Raw genomic sequence first — 17,034 nt, 5'->3', positions numbered from 1 at the left:
CCTAATCCAGGACTCCCTTAGTAGCCCCTGAACTAGGCTTCAATGACGATGAGTCCGGCGCGCAAATTTGTCTTTGGCATTGCAAGGCGGGTTCTTCCTCCGAATACTCCATAGAAGATTTTGAACACAGGGATAGTGTCCGGCTCTGCAAAACAAGTTCTACATACCACCGTAGAGAGAATAATATTTCCACAAATCTAATCTGCTGACACGTTTGACAGCATGACATCATACCATGGCCCGGTCATTATTCGAACCGTTTTTTCCAACCAGCTACTGCACATATCGTGAGGTGGTTTCCTTGGCACGTCTTGTCGAAGCAGAGATCGTGTCCCCTTATCACGGGATTCCCAACAATACGGATGTGGGTAACCCAACTGCGCCATCAATTACAACGCTTGGGGAATGAGAGGTTTTACCAGGTGAGTGGGGAGGCGCATCGCCTCTTCCGCCCTTATAAGGGGACAAGAATTCACTCTTTTCACCCACGCCTTCTTCCCGATTCATTCCCTTCTGCTCAGGCTCCAGCGCCCAAGCGTTCACCTTCTCTGCCCCACAAAAGGTCTTCCAAAGATGCCCGGATCCGGAGCAGGAGGCAAATGGATGGCCTTTACCGTCCGAGAGAAGGATATCAAAAAGCTTTGGGAAGCCGGGTATCTGGCCAAGAAAATCAGCCACCGTCTCTGACGGCGGGACAGATCGTCCCCACTCCGGAACCCCACGAGAGGGTTGTATTCCTCCCTCACTTTGTCCGCGGGCTAGGGTTTCCCCTCCACCCGTTCATTCGCGACATCATGTATTATTATGGGATCGATATTCACGATATGTCCCCTAATTCCTTCCTCAACATCTCGACATTCATTGTCGTGTGCGAGGCTTTTCTCCGCATTTCGCCGCACTTCGGTTTATGGCTGAAGGTTTTTAATGTGAAGCCTAAGGTGGTGGGCGGCGAGCACGCCGAGTGCGGGGGCGCTATGGTGAGCAAGACGCCCAACGTCATATGGCCAACGAGAACCTTTAATGATTCTGTCAAGGTGTGGCAACAGCAGTGGTTTTACATCACTGAGCCGTGCGGCAAGGAATGGGCTGCCTCTCCCGATTTTCGATCCGGCACCCCTCTACGGCTTACATCCTGGGTTAAGAAAGGCCTGCACTGGTCCTCGTCCGATGAACTGTCGGTGCTCCGGACGCGCGTTAAAGATATGGGAGATAAGAACATTGAACTTGTCAACGTAGTCCAGGTGATGTTAGTCTGCCGGGTACTGCCTTGTTAACACCAGACTTGCAATCTATGGGAATTCGATCCGGCCAGGCACCAAACCTTGCGAGGGTTCTTCGGCTCCTCGCACAAGGACATTTGGAAGGTGCTTTTCAAGTCTAGCAAATCATGGCCGGACTCCGCCGAGGACCGCGGGTACCAACTGTCCCGCCCTGCAAGTTCGATGAGTTTATCCAACTTTTCTATCCGCATGACCCAAAGGAAGCGCTTAACGCATGTTATTCAACTCTCCCAGGGCTGGACGAAGAAGGCGGAGCGGATCCATTGTCCGGCCCCGCTACCCGAAGACCCGGCCATCCCACTTCTGACGAAGATGATGGTCCCGGCGCCTTACAAGGTGCCAAAGAAGACGACCGAGAAGGATGCCAAAAAGACCCGGGGCGGCCTTCGTGCCGCGGCACTTCGGACACAATATCCGAAGGTTCTGATGCCCATTCCACCTCCGAGGAGGACGAAGAGGAGGAGGAAGATGAATCCCCTGCGGGGGGGGGGGGGGGGAAGGAAGAGGACAGCCTCCGCACCCTTCGAGGCCGAACTGCCCAAAAGGGGAAAGGCTCCTCTTCCGGAGGAGTCCACTTCCGCCGCCGACAGCGGCCCGGCATGGGACCCCAGGGCCCAGCCCCTGGTGAACTCGTAAGTATATAAAATCCGAGTATGTTTAAGCGTCCAGACTCATCGTGGCTTAGTATTTTAACCTGAGCATATATTTTTTGTAGTTCGGCGAGGTCCCGTACCAAACAATCCTCATCAGAGGACCTGCTGAGCTCAAATGCTATGGAGAGCGGGACGCCCCCAAAGACCCCTTCCTCCAAACAGGTGCATAACACCGAGGCTTCGTCCCAGAAGGACCCCGACCAAGGAGGAAAGGAAGAAACCGTGAAGGCGGCGCCTGAAGGTCAAACCGCAGGGGCCGGACACGTGGGGGAAAAGATTCCCATGGGGTCTGACGGCGGGGGCGATCCTGAGTGCGGCTCCCCACCGGATGCGATTCCAGAGACCTATACAGCTCCAGAATCAAGAAGGCAGCCTCCTTCGGCTGGAGGGGGCGTGCCTGTTCCGCCGGCGACCTCTGTCCATCCAGAAGTGTCGGATGCTTTGTTGGTGGCGTTGCAAGATGCCTCCATCGTTGATGAACACCGTGCCCTTATGGGTGCGGTGATTGAGAAGATTCAGTCAACTGAGAGTGGACTGAACGAAGCCTGTATCAGCCTTATAAGAGGCTTTGAGGTATGTTTTATGAGTTGTCGAAGAGTGTCATAGTATAGATAGTAGCCCCTGATACACTGTTCGGTGAAAGAAAGAACCGGACAGGGGATCGAATTGATGATCGCAGGAAGACTCATTGAATGACATTGATTTCTCTTCTGTTTTAAGCAGGTACCTGTAGCGGCTGCTGCCTCTCGTACTGCAGAGATCTCCGAACTGAATCAAAGTCTGGAGTGGGCCATAGAAGAACTTGGCCAATTTAAAATGCAGTTGAGGGATAAACAAGGTATGCACAAGTGTTGCGCGCATTTATTGTGAAATAAATGTTCAGTATGAAATAAGTCGCATAATTTGCGCTAGGGGTTATGACCGAAGTCGAGGCCCTCAAAAGGGTCATTGCTGAGGCCGAGAAAAAGGCGGCCACAGAGCGGACTCTTCGTGAGAAACACAAGGCTAGAGTTATTAAAGCTGAGCAGGAGCTGCAAGAGGCCGTAAGTAAATGCGAGACCTTGGAGCAGAGTTTAACGGAGAAAGAGTCCGAACTCACCAAGGCACGTCAAGCCACGAGCGATGCCCGGGGGGAACCCAAAGCGCCCTGCAGTGGATCCAAGAGACGAGAAAGATCGCGGCGGGTAAGGCTTTTCCCATGTAAAGCAAGTATTTGAAGGGAAAACTGTGTTTTTGATTTTGAATCCAGATTTCTCAGGTGTATTTGCCGAGCTACCTTGCAGCATATCAGATGCCGCCCAATTCTACCGAGCCGAAGAAAGGAACACCGCAGATAAGCTCTTCTGGTCGTAGTATTTGGCGCCGAATTATCCAGTGCCTTTTGCCGATCAACTGAAACAGCTGATCGAACTGCATAAGGTGGCAGAACTAGCCATGAAAGATATGGTTATCCGGCTATGGCCTGCTGAGCCGATTCCAAGCAGCTACTTCGAGCTCGTGAGGTGGCTTGTAAGCGCTTGCTCTCGACTTGACGTCATCAAGCGGTCGGTCTGTATAGAAGGAGCGCGAATGACCTTCGCCCGCGCAAAGGTGCACTGGGGGAAGATGGATGCCGAAAAGCTGATGACCAGAGGACTGCCAGAGGGGAAGGAGCACCGCAAGCCCGAATTGTATTATGAGAGTGTCCTGAAAGGATCCTACCTTGCAGCGGAGCTATGCACCAAGGACATTATATTTCCATGAATGCCAATCATGTTGTCCTTTGTAATGTTTGAACAAGGTCATTTATTTGTCGCCTGTTATATAAAAGTTTACCCTCCTGTGCGGCCGTTTTTATATTAAACCTGAGAGTTGGCCAGTCGTCGGCTTCTGCCCCACATAAGAAGTACGGGGGTGTTCGGGATAAACTTGAGCACTCTTTATCCCAGTTTTGGGTCCTTCGAAGGAGGTGCTCAACACAACGAACCAGGCAATCGGACTATAGGGCTTTATCACTCTCACTTAGCCATAGGAGCTTTAGTATGGTCGGCGCAGCCCCTTGTGTTTGGAAGACCGTACTAGGGGCTCTATAAGCGCCTGATCGGAGAAAAAACCGATCCATCACACGCTGCATTGGTTATGGCATTATGCGGGATAAATCCTTAAAGATTTTGTAACCGCTCGAACACCTGACCAACTCTCGCCGTATCATGACAATTAGTTTTCGGCTTTCTCTACTGAGGTGCTCATCCGGAAGAACCGGGACACAATCGAAGTAGTTCTCCCAGTGCTACCTTAGCCGATATAGCGGAACGTAAGGTACCAAAACATGGGAGCCGGGCAAACCCAACTATTGACCCAAGACATGATTCGGAGTTGATGCATATAATGCTATAGGTTCAGGGTGCCGAACTTCCATGAAGGTGTTCAGACTTTTATTGCCGTGTTACGGGAAAAACGAAGCCCCTGGCATATTTAAGGCATATTGCTGTGTACGAATGCCACTTGATAAAATGATTTCGATAAGAAATAATCAGCAGGTAAACGTCATATAAATCCACATGTTGTATTTGAATAATACGCCTATGCGTATGGGTACAAGTAATGTGATAAAAAGGGGTTGTGATAGCCGAACCTGCCGTGACCAGGGGGAAGAGGTTGAGTGCGGATCCGTAATATAGTCGGACAGTCACTGCGGGGAATATCTAAGGATTCCCTAACGCGTTCAAGCTGCCTCCGTGTAGTCCGTCCTGGTCGGTGCAAAGGTGAACATGCGAAGGAAATATAAGAAATGTTTGCGTGCCGGAGGGCGGTTGAACCGCTGAGTTCGGTCTGTCATGGCCTTCGCCGGAGTGTTTAGCTGAGCTCTGGACGAGCCGAGGTATCCTTCCGTGAAGTAGTTCGGAGCCCCTTGACGGTGTCCGGGAGCCTGGACGTCGACTCAAGGTTCGGCTACAAGGTGCTGCTCGTTGTTTTTGCTGCTAAGGCAGTGGTGTATTTGTTGGTGCCGAAGGAAGGTTCGGCCTTGCCATGAACCGTGATTACGTCGCGTGGACCGGGCATCTTAAGCTTACGGTAGGCATAATGTGGCACCGTGTTGAATCAAGCGAACGTGGTTCGTCCGAGCAGTGCTTGATAATCACTAGTATGATGCCTCTAAAAGTGGCTTTAGTGGGTTTGGTCGCCGAATGATCGATGCCCATCTTGCGCACTGTGTCCTGGTAAAGCAGATTTAAACTGCTACCTCCGTCCATAAGGACTCGAGTGAGGTGGAACCCGTCTACTATTGGGTCGAGGATTAGTGCGGCTGGATTGCCCTGATTGGCGTTAACCGAACGATCCGTGCGGTTGAAGGTGACCGGCCCTAGTTTATATTGTGGGACGGCTAGTTCCGTTGAGTCGCCATCCCTAAAGGTGCATATCTGGTCTGAGTTGGCAATTTGGGTGGTATTTACCACATTCACCGATTGAATATGGGGGGGTTTCTTTTGCCCTCCTGTGTTCGGTGATCTGGGCTCTTCATCGCTATCGTCTCTTTGAGACCCCTCTTCGTCTTTGGCGCCTGCCTTGCCGGCTTGTTTGAAGACCCAGCATCCTGTGTTGGTATGGGTGGCTGGCATTTCTATGGTGCCATGATTTTGGCATTGGCGATCGAGTATGCGGTCCAGACTGGATGGACCCGGATTTTTATTTTTGGGTGACCCTTTCCGCTGACCGGACTTTGAGCCCCTGAACCCGGCATTAACTGCCGTATTTTTGGCATTTTTACCATATTTGCGGCGCTTGTGTTTGTTGCGTCGTGGTTTGTCGTTGCTATCCCTGGCTTCTGATATGCCAGGTTTGCTTGCCGTATTGGTACTACGAGCCAACCAGCTATCTTCGCCCGCACAAAAGCGGGTCATAAGTGTCGTGAGGGCTGCCATGGATTTTGGCTTCTCTTGGCCGAGGTGCCGGGCGAGCCATTCGTCATGGATATTATGCTTAAATGCCGCTAAGGCCTCTGCATCCGGACAGTCGACAATTTGGTTCTTCTTGGTTAGGAACCGGGTCCAGAATTTCCTGGCCGATTCCCCTGGCTGCTGAGTTATATGACTTAAGTCGTCAGCGTCCGGCGGTCGCACATAAGTGCCCTAGAAATTGTTCAGGAATGCCTCTGCCAGGTTCTCCCAACTTCCGATGGATTTTGCTGGCAAGCTATTGAGCCAATGCCGAGCCGGACCTTTGAGTTTTAGCGGGAGATACTTGATGGCATGTAGGTCATCCCCGCGGGCCATGTGAATGTGGAGGAAGAAGTCTTCTATCCATACTGCGGGCTTTGTAGTACCATCGTACGATTCAATGTTTACGGGTTTAAACCCTTCTGGGAATTCGTGATCCATTACTTCATCAGTGAAGCATAAGGGGTGTGCGGCGCCTCTTTGCCGGGCTATATCATGATGCGGTTCATACGAGTATTGTTTGCCGTGTTCGGCTCGTCCGGATTTGCTTTTAGTGTATCCGGCGTGACGATCATCGTCGCATGTTGGTGCGCGCCCCCGTGATCCGTAGATCAATTTTGCATGTTTTGCCTTGTTTTCCAATACGTCTCACAGGTCCCGCATGTTGCCCCAGGCCTTGGCATTTTTGTTTGATTGGCGTCGGGGTGCGGGCTGGACTTTGGGCTGAAATGCCTCTCTGTCTCGGCCACGAGGTGGCCCGTCAGCCGCATCATACGCTGGTGATGTAGGTTTTAATGCTTCCTCCTTGAGGTGAGGTAGCAACCTGCGCTTTGGGTAACTCTTGGAGGGGCGCTTGAGTTCGTATTCCTCGGCCGCAAGGACTTCAGTCCATCTGTCTGCTAGCAAATCTTGATCAGCTTGAAGCTGTTGTTGCTTTTTCTTCAAGCTATTTGCTGTGGCCATAAGCCGGCGCTTGAAGCGCTCCTGCTCGACGGGATCCTCAAGCACGATAAATTCTTCATCGCCGAGGCTCACCTCATCTTCGGAGAGAGGCATGTAATTGTCCTCCTCCGATTCTCCATCTGCTGCCCGCTCTGGAGGGCTAGCTTGTTCACCCTCCCGCTCTAAATCGTGCTGGAGGGGATTGTTGTCGTCTTCGGCACTATCCGAAGTGTTATTGTCTCTTGTGCCGGTATCACTACTATTGCTATAGCGGGACTTAGAGCGGCGCCGCTGACGTCGGCGCTTGGGTTGCTTCTTGGAGGGGTCATCCTCCGTTGTCTCGTCGCCATTGCCTTCTTTGGGGGTGTCCACCATGTATATATCATATGATGAGGTGGCGGTCCAGTGCCCTGTGGGCGGTGGTTCCTGTTCGTCTCCTACATCGTCGTCCATACCGTCGATGTCTTCGGAGTTGAAGTTGAGCATGTCGGTTAAATCGTCGACAGTGGCTACTAAGTGGGTGGTGGGCGGGGAGCGAATTTCTTCGTCGTCTGCATCCCATTCTAGCCAGAGGTTCTCCCGACAAGGAGAGAGACCTTAATGAATTTAGCACGTCGCCAAAAGGTGAGTGCTGAAAGATATCCGCGGAGGTGAACTCCATGATCGGCGCCCAATCGGATTCGATAGGCATGGACATAGGCGGCTCGGAGTCCGTGGCCGGAGACGAATCCAGTGGTTCAGCAACACGACTCTCGTAAGGGGTGAAGTCAGTATCCGACTCTATCGCCACTGAGAGTGCGGCCTCCATGGCGGGGTCTATCCACCCGTCCTCGGATGGCGCAATTTTCTCCAGATTGAAGGCCGGAGTAGTTGCAGGTGTGATCTCCGAACACTGTCCGACGGCAGAGCTAAATCATGCTCGTCGTGATTGTGCGGCACACCTGGTATAGGCTCGAATCCGTCGAAGATCAAGTCTCCACAGATGTCGATAGTGTAGTTCGAGTTTCCGAACCTGACCTGATGGCCATGGGCGTAGCTCTCGATCTGCTCCAGATGGCCAAGCGAGTTGGCCCGTAGTGCGAAGCCGCCGAATACGAAGATCTGTCCGGGGAGGAAAACCTCACCCTGGACTGCATCGTCACGATGATCGAAGGAGCCATCAAGCCTTACGGTGACGGCACAGTGGAACTCTCAATGAAAGCACCAATGTCGGTGTCAAAACTGGCGGATCTCGGGTAGGGGGTCCCGAACTGTGCGTCTAAGGCAGATGGTAACAGGAGGCGGGGGACACGATGTTTACCCAGGTTCAGGCCCTCTCGATGGAGGTAATACCCTACTTCCTGCTTGATTGATCTTGATGATATGAGTATTACAAGAGTTGATCTACCACGAGATCATAGAGGCTAAACCCTAGAAGCTAGCCTATGGTATGATTGTTGTTGTCCTACGGACTAAACCCTCCGGTTTATATAGACACCGGAGGGGGCTAGGGTTACACAGAGTCGGTTACAAGGGAGGAGATCTACATATCCATATTGCCAAGCTTGCCTTCCACGCCAAGGAGAGTCCCATCCGGACACGGGATGAAGTCTTCAATCTTGTATCTTCATAGTCCAACAGTCCGGCTAAAGGATATAGTCCGGCTGTCCGGAGACCCCCCAATCCAGGACTCCCTCGGTGGGGTCGACGTCATCCTCCACCCCTCGGTGGAGGAGGCACCGAATCAGTTTTGCGTATTGATGGAGGAGGATCACCTCACCGTGAAGGTACATCTTAAGGCGAAGCGCGCAGACGTTATCATCCTTGCCGACCCGGACCTCATTGCTGAAATCGTGCCATCCTCGAGGCCATAGAGGATGAGCGGGTGGTGAAGGAAATATGCCCTAGAGGCAATAATAAAGTTGTTATTTTATATTTCCTTATTCATGATAAATGTTTATTATTCATGCTAGAATTGTATTGATCGGAAACCTAAATACATGTGTGAATACATAGACAAACACTATGTCCCTAGTGAGCCTCTACTTGACTAGCTCGTTGATCAAAGATGGTTAAGGTTTCCTAACCATGGACATGAGTTGTTATTTGATAACGGGATCACATCATTAGCAGAATGATGTGATGGACAAGACCCATCCGTTAGCTTAGTATATTGATCGATCAGTTCTATTGCTATCGCTTTCTCCATGTCAAATACATATTCCTTCGACTATGAGATTATGCAACGCCCGGATACTGGAAGAATGCCTTGTGTGCTATCAAACGTCACAACTAACTGGATGATTATAAAGATGCTCTACAGGTATCTCTGAAGGTGTTTGTTGAGTTGGCATAGATCGAGATTAGGATTTGTCACTCCGAGTTTCGGAGAGGTATCTCTGGGCCCTCTCGGTAATACACATCATAAGAAGCCTTGCAAGCAAAGTGACTAATGAGTTAGTTACAGAATGATGTATTATGGAACAAGTAAAGAGACTTGCCAGTAATGATATTGAACTAGGTATGAAGATACCGACGATCGAATCTCGGGCAAGTAACATACCGATAGACAAAGGGAATTGCGTATGTTGTCATAACGGTTCGACTGATAAAGATCTTCATAGAATATGTAGGAGCCAATATGAGCATCCAGGTGCCGCTATTGGTTATTGACCAGAGAGGTGTCTCAGTCATGTCTACATAGTTCTCGAACCCATAGGGTCCGCACGCTTAACGTTCGTTGATGATATAGTGTTATATGAGTTATATGATTTGGTGACTGAATGTTGTTCGGAGTCCCGGATGTGATCATGGACGTGACGAGGAGTCTCGAAATGGTCGAGAGGTAAAGATTGATATATAGGATGATGATATGTCACCGTCATATCTACTTTTCCAAACTCTTTTGCCCTTGTTTTGGACTCTAACTTGCATGATTTGAATGGAACTAACCCGGATTGATGTTGTTTTCAGCAGAATTGCCATGGTGTCATTTTTGTGCAGAATAAGAAGTTCTCAGAATGACCTGAAACTTCACGGAGCCAAGTTTTGGAATTAATAAAAAATTGGTGAAATAATCAACAGTAGGGGGCCCACACCCTAGCCACAAGGGTGGGGGCGCGCCCTCCGACCTTCTACCCCCTGGACCTCCACCGACCTCAATGCCAACTCCATGTATTCTCTTTCGGGGAGAAAAAACCAAAGAGAAGGATTCATCGCGTTTTACGATACGAGGCCGCTGCCAAGCCCTGTTCTTCCTCGGGAGGGTAGATCTGGAGTCCGTTTTGGGCTCCGGAGAGGGGAATCCGCCGCCATCGTCATCAACAACCATCCTCCATCACCAATTTCATGATGCTCACCACCATGCATGAGTAATTCCATCGTAGGCTTGCTGGACCGTGATGGGTTGGATGAGATTTAACATGTACTCGAGTTAGTTTTGTTAGGGTTTGATCCCTAGTATCCACTATGTTCTAAGATTGATGTTGCTATGACTTTGCTATGCCTAATGCTTGTCACTAGGGCCCGAGTGCCATGATTTCAGATGTGAACCTATTATGTTTTCATGAATATATTTGTGTTCTTGATCCGATATTGTAAGTTATAGTCACCTACTACGTGTTATGATCCGGCAACCCCGGAGTGACAATAGTCGGGACCACTCCCGGTGATGACCGTAGTTTGTGGAGTTCATGTATTCACTAAGTGCTAATGCTTTGGTCCGGTTCTCTATTAAAAGGAGGCCTTAATATCCCTTAGTTTCCATTAGGACCCCGCGGCCACGGGAGGGTAGGACAAAAGATGCCATGCAAGTTCTTTTCCATAGGCACGTATAACTATATTCGGAATACATGCCTACATTATATTGGTGAATTGGAGCTAGTTCTGTGTCACCCTATATTATAACTGTTGCATGATGAATGCCATCCGACATAATTATCCATCATTGATCCATTGCCTACGAGCTTTTCACATATTGATCTTTGCTTCATTACTTTTCCGTTGCCACTGTTCCGATTGCTACAAAACTGTTACTGTTACTTTTGCCACCGTTACCGCTACTTCCATACTACTTCGCTACTAAATACTTTGCTGCAGATATTAAGTCTTTCAGGTCTGGTTGAATTGACAACTCGTCTGCTAATACTCAAGAATATTCTTTGGCTCCCCTTATGTCGAATCAATAAATTTGGGTTGAATACTCTACCCTCGAAAACTGTTGTGATCCCTTATATTTGTAGGTTATCAGACGATAGTATTCGGACACTGGAAGTGTTCCGGAGTGTATCGAGTATTTATTGGAGTACTGGAGGGGTTACCGGAACCCTCGGGGGAATATATGGGCCATATGGGCCATGAGAGGGGAGCACACCAACCCACAAGGGGTGGAGCCCCCCTATGGCAGGAGGCCGAATTGGGAGAAGGAAAAAGGGGTCCCCCCCTTTCCTTTCTCTTTTCCCCCTTCCCTTTCTTCTCCGGTGAAATAAGGAAGGGGGCGCCACTTGGGAAAACCCCAAGTAGGATTCGGATCCTACTTGGGGCACACCCTAGCTGCCTCCCCTCTCCCTCCCACCTATATATATGTGGGGGCGCCCCTAGCACACCCCAGACAATTGCCTAGTCGTGTGCGGTGCCCCCCTCCAAGATTTACACCCTGGTCATATTCTCGTGGTGCTTAGGCGAAGCCCTGCAAGGATCACTTCACCATCATCGTCACCATGCCGTCGTGCTGATAGAACTCATCTACTACCTCGACGTCTTGCCGGATCAAGAAGACGAGGAACGTCACCGAGCTGAACGTGTGCAAAACTCGGAGGTGCTGTACGTTCGGTACTTGATCGGTTGGAGCTAGAAGAAGTTCGACTACATCAACCGCGTTGTCAAACGCTTCCGCTTATGGTCTACGAGGGTACGTAGACACACTCTCCCCTCGTTGCTATGCGTATCCATGGATAGATCATTGTGTGTGCGTAGATTTTTTTTCATGCAACGATTCCCAATAGTGGCATCAGAGTCAGGTCTATGCATAGATGATATGCATGAGTAGAACACAAAGAGTTCTGGGCGGTGATAGTCATATTGTTTACCACCAACGTCTTATTTTGATTCGGCAGTATTGTGGAATGAAGCTGCCCGGACCAACCTTACATGTCCACGCACATGAGACTGGTTCCACCGATAGACATGCAACTAGTTTTGCATGAAGGTGGCTGGTGGGTGTTTGTTTCTCATACTTTAGTTGAATCGAATTTGACTACAGCCAGTCCTTGAAGAAGGTTAAAACAACAAACTTGACGAAACACCATTGTGGTTTTGATGCGTAGGTAAGAACGGTTCTTGCTAGAAGCCCGTAGCAGCCACGTAAAACTTGCAACAACAAAGTAGGGGACGTCTAACTTGTTTTTGCAGGGCATGTTGTGATGTGATATGGTCAAGACATGATGTGATATACATTATTTTATGAGATGATCATGTTTTGTAAAAGTTATCGGCAACTGGCAGGAGCCTTATGGTTGTCTCTTTATTGTATGAAATGCAAATGCCATATAATTGCTTTACTTTATCACTATGCGTTAGCGATAGTTGTAGAAGCAATAGTTGGTGAGACGACCATGACGCAATGATGGAGATCAAGGTGTCGAGCAGGTGACGATGGAGATCATGGCGATGCTTTGGAGATGGAGATCAAAATCACAAGATGATGATGGCCATATCATGTCACATATTTTGATTGCATGTGATCTTTATCTTTTATGCATCTTATTTTGCTTAGTACGGCTGAGGGAGTCCTGGATTAGGGGGTGTTCGGATAGCCGGACTATACCTTCAGCCGGACTCCTGGACTATGAAGATACAAGATTGAAGACTTCGTCCCGTGTCCGGAAGGGACTTTCCTTGGCGTGGAAGGCAAGCTTGGCGATACGGATATTCAGATCTCCTACCATTGTAACCGACTCTATGTAACCCTAACCCTATCCGGTGTCTATATAAACCGGAGGGTTTTAGTCCGTAGGACAACATACACATCAACAATCATACCATAGGTTAGCTTCTAGGGTTTAGCCTCTCCGATCTCGTGGTAGATCTACTCTTGTACTACCCATATCATCAATATTAATCAAGCAGGACGTAGGGTTTTACCTCCATCGAGAGGGCCCGAACCTGGGTAAAACTTCGTGTCCCTTGCCTCCTGTTACCATCCGGCCTAGACGCACAGTTCGGGACCCCCTACCCGAGATCCGCCGGTTTTGACACCGACATTGGTGCTTTTATTGAGAGTTCCTCTGTGTTGTCGCCGTCAGGCTCGATGGCTCCTACGATCGTCAATAGTGATGCAGTCCAGGGTGAGACCTTCCTCCCCGGACAGATCTTCGTCTTCGGCGGCTTCGCACTGTGGGCCAATTCACTTGGCCGTCTGGAGCAGATCGAAAGCTACGCCCCTGGCCGTCAGGTCAGATTCGGAAGTTTAAACTACACGGCTGACATCCGTGGAGACTTGATCTTCGACGGATTCGAGCCACTGCCGAGCGCGCCGCACTGTCTCGACGAGCACGATCTAGCTCTACCGCCGAACAGTGCCCTGGAGGCCGCACCCGCATCAGCCCCGACCCTTAATTCGGAGCCAACTGCACCGATCGAGGATGGGCGGTTGGACGCCACCTCGGGGGCTGCGATCCCAACAGCGATTGAGTCGAACACTAGCCCCGTACTCTACGAGACTCGTGACTCCAAGGAGCCGGACTCCTCTCCGGACTCCGACCCCCCCGCGCCCCTACCGATCGAATCTGATTGGGCACTGATCATGGAGTTTACTGCCGCAGACATCTTTCAGCACTCGCCTTTCGGCGATATCCTGAAGTCGCTGAAGTCTCTCTCTTTATCAGGAGAGCCCTGGCCGGACTACGGTCAGCAAGGTTGGGGTACGGACGATGAAGAAATTCAAAGCCCACCCACCACCCACTTTGTAGCCACTGTCGATGACTTAACCGACATGCTCGACTTCGACTCCGAAGACATCGACGGTATGGACGCCGATGAAGGAGATGATGAAGAACCAGCACCTACTAGGCCCTGGAAAGCCACCTCGTCATATGCCATATACATGGTGGACACCCCAAAAGAAGGAGATGGCGATGGAACAGCGGAGGATGACCCCTCCAAGAAACATCCTAAGCGCCGGCGTCAGCGACGCCGCTCAAAATCTTGCCAAAACAAACACGGCAATTCCAGCACGGGAGATAATAATACCCCGGAAAGTGCCGAAGAAAATCCCCTCCAGCAAGATTTAGCACATGAGGATGGAGAAACCAGCCCTCATGAGAGAGCGGCTGACAGAGAGGTCGAGGACGATAATTACATGCCTCCCTCCGAAGACGAGGCAAGCCTCGACGACGACGAATTCGTCGTGCCAGAGGATCCCGTTGAACAAAAGCATTTTCAACGCAGTCTTATGGCCACGGCAAGAAGCCTCAAGAAAAAACAGCAACAGCTTAAAGCTGATCAAGATTTGCTAGTCGACAGATGGACTAAAGTCCTGGCGGCCGAAGAGCATAAACTCGAACGCCCCTCCAAGGGCTACCCAAAGCGCAGGTTGCTACCCCGATTAGAGGAGGAAGCACTTGATGCGGCCGACCGGCCACCTCGTGGCCGCGACAGAGAGGCCTCTCGGCCCTCCACACAAGCCGCACCCCGTACCAAGGCACGGGAATATGCGCCGGACTTACGAGATATGTTGGAGGACAAGGCAAGGCAAACAAGATTGATCTACGGATCGCGTGGGCGCCCCACGGCTCGAGACGGTAACCGTCACGCCGGTCACAAATTCGGCAGGGCCGAACACAGTAGACAAAGCTCATTGTAGCTACGTCATGATATAGCACAGTATAGAGGCGCCGCACACCCACTATGCTTCACAGACGAAATAATGGGTCATCAAATCCCCGAGGGTTTCAAACTCGTAAACATCGAATCATATGATGGCACAACAGATCCTGCGGTATGGATCGAGGATTACCTCCTTCATATTCATATGGCCCGCGGCGACGGTTTCCATGCCATCAAATACCTCCCACTCAAGCTTAAAGGACCAGCTCGGCATTGGCTTAACAGCTTGCCAACAGGATCAATCAGTTGTTGGGAGGTCCTGGAAGCCGCATTCCTTGACAATTTCCAGGGAACTTATGTGCGACCCCCAGACGCCGATGACCTAAGCCACGTAATTCAGCAGCCATATGAATCGGCCAGGCAATTCTGGACACGGTTCCTAACAAAGAAAAATCAAATAGTCAACTGTCTGGATGCAGAGGCCCTAGCAGCCTTCAAGCACAATATCCGTGACGAGTGGCTGGCCCGGCACCTTGGATAGGAAAAGCCGAAATCTATGGCAGCACTCACGACACTCATGACCCGCTTTTGCACGGGAGAAGACAGCTGGCTTGCTAGTAGCAACAATATGACCAAGAACCCTGGTAATTCGGATGCCAGGGACAGTAGCGGCAGGTCGCGTCACAACAAGCAGAAGCGCCGCATTAACGGCGACAATGCTGAGGATACGGCAGTTAATGCTGGATTCAGAGGCTCTAAATCCGGTCAGCGGAAAAATCCATTCAAAAGGAACCCTAGGGGCCCGTCCAGTTTGGACCGAATACTCGACCGCTTGTGCCAGATACATGGCACCCCCGATAAGCTGGCCAATCACACCAACAGGGATTGTTGGGTGTTCAAGCAGGCAGGCAAGTTAAATGCCGAAAATGAAGACAAGGGGCCACATAGCGACGACGACGAGGAGCCCTGGCCGCCGAACAACAGTGTACAGAAGGGTTTTCCCCCACAAGTGCGGACGGTGAACATGATATACGCAACCCACGTCCCCAAAGGGGAGCGGAAGCGCGCGTTAAGGGATGTATACGCGGTAGAGCCAGTCGCCCCAAAGTTCAACCCATGGTCCTCCTGCCCGATCACCTATGATCGAAGGGACCATCCCACTAGCATCCGTCATGGCGGATTCGCCACATTGGTTCTAGACCCAATCATTGACGGATTTCATCTCACTAGAGTCCTTATGGACGGCGGCAGCAGCCTGAACCTGCTTTACCAGGATACAGTGCGGAAAATGGGCATAGATCCCTCGAGGATTAAGCCCACCAAAACGACCTTTAAAGGCGTAATACCAGGTGTAGAGGCCAACTGTACAGGCTCAGTCACACTTGAAGTGGTCTTCGGATCCCCGGATGATTTCCGAAGCGAGGAGTTAATCCTCAGTGGCTATCACGCACTGCTCGGGCGAACCGCATTCGCTAAGTTCAATGCGGTACCGCACTACACATACCTTAAGCTCAAGATGCCAGGCCCTCAAGGAGTAATTACGGTCAATGGAAACACCGAACGCTCCCTCCGAACGGAGGAGCACACGGCGGCCCTTGCAGCGGAAGTACAAAACAGCCTCTCCAGGCAGTTCTCCAGTCCGGCCATTAAACGGCCGGACACCATCAAGTGCGCCCGGAGTAACCTACAACAAGACCGCCTGGCACGTTCCGAGCAGGCGTAGCAATGCGGCCCCAACCCCAGCCCTCGCAACAATGCGACATCAGTGCTTCGCGTACATAACTACGCTCTAAAAATACCATGGGTACAGGGGGAGGGGCACCATCACGGCATGCCCGAAACGCGGCTTGAACCGCACAAGGGGCTACCGATTTTTTAATTTTCTCTTACTTTCAGGACTCCATTCTTCGGAAGGCCTGTTCGGCAGTTCAATCTCCGCACAAACGATGCAAGAACCAGGGAGGCAGACAAGCCATGCCGCATTACGGAACTCACAGGTGGTCTCTATCACGAGCAGTATACCTGTTTCGCATACTAGTCCGCAACTTGCCCCTGGAGCAGACATGTTAAATAGTCCAGCCTTTTGTTTATCACATTATATGTATTGTTCTGCTCTGATCGCAGCTATTTTTAATAAACTATGCATAGCTTTTGTCTATTTTTGCATTACCTTTTTTTATAAATATATGTTCCTTAACGACATGTTGCTCCCGTACAATTTGGTACGGCCAAAATACGCCAGGGGCTTCAGTACCCCTCAATATGGTGTGAGAAGTCCGAACACTTTCACAAGTGCGGCACCCCGAACTCATAGCATTATATGCATCGGCTCCGAATCATGTCTTGGGTCAATAGTTGGGTTTGCCTGGCTCCTATGTTTTGGTGCCTTACGTTCCGCTATATCGGCTAAGGTAGCACTAGGAGAACTACTGCGATTGT

The sequence above is a fragment of the Triticum urartu genome, chromosome 7A (assembly GCF_056163025.1).
Source record: "Triticum urartu cultivar PI428250 chromosome 7A, HENAU_Tu73, whole genome shotgun sequence".
NCBI classification, from domain to species: Eukaryota; Viridiplantae; Streptophyta; class Magnoliopsida; order Poales; family Poaceae; genus Triticum; species Triticum urartu.
The sequence above is the reverse complement of the archived record's forward strand: the minus strand, read 5'-3'. Positions refer to the sequence as shown.